This window comes from Myotis davidii, unplaced genomic scaffold, assembly GCF_000327345.1.
Source record: "Myotis davidii unplaced genomic scaffold, ASM32734v1 scaffold335, whole genome shotgun sequence".
Lineage (NCBI taxonomy): Eukaryota > Metazoa > Chordata > Mammalia > Chiroptera > Vespertilionidae > Myotis > Myotis davidii.
In genome coordinates, this window is record NW_006287433.1 from 58753 (window position 1) to 59288 (window position 536).

A 536-nucleotide genomic window follows, 5' to 3' on the forward strand; every position below is an offset into this window, starting at 1 on the left:
GAAAGATGTGATGAAGATTATGAAAAAAGTAATGGATTGGTACAAGGGGCAACTTTTGACAGAGCCATCAGAGAAGTAGACAGAGGAAGTGGTGATGTACCTAGGTTATGAAAGATGAGAAGGAACTAGCAAAACAGGGGAAATACATGCCAAGCAGAGGAAACTGCTACTGCAAATGTAGATAAGATGCATGAAACCCAAGGACAGGTTTGAGGAAATTTAGATAAAGAACTTTGGCAAGAGTTAGATGATATACTTTCTTGTTGGCTGTGGAGTCTGGGGTGGGGGTGGGGTGTATTGTATTTTCTTCTAATTAGAGTGGGCAGCCACTGGAGGGCTGTAAACTGGGAGACAATAAGACCAAATCTATATTTTAAAAAGTTTTTGTGGCCAGAGACGGAGAGGCATTGATCGGACCTTCGGGCCTCGGAGGGAAGGTAGGGGAGGGTAGGGGTAAGGGGGAGAGATCAACCAAAGGACTTATATGCAAGCATATAGGCCTAACCAATGGACACGGACAACAGAGGGATGAGGGC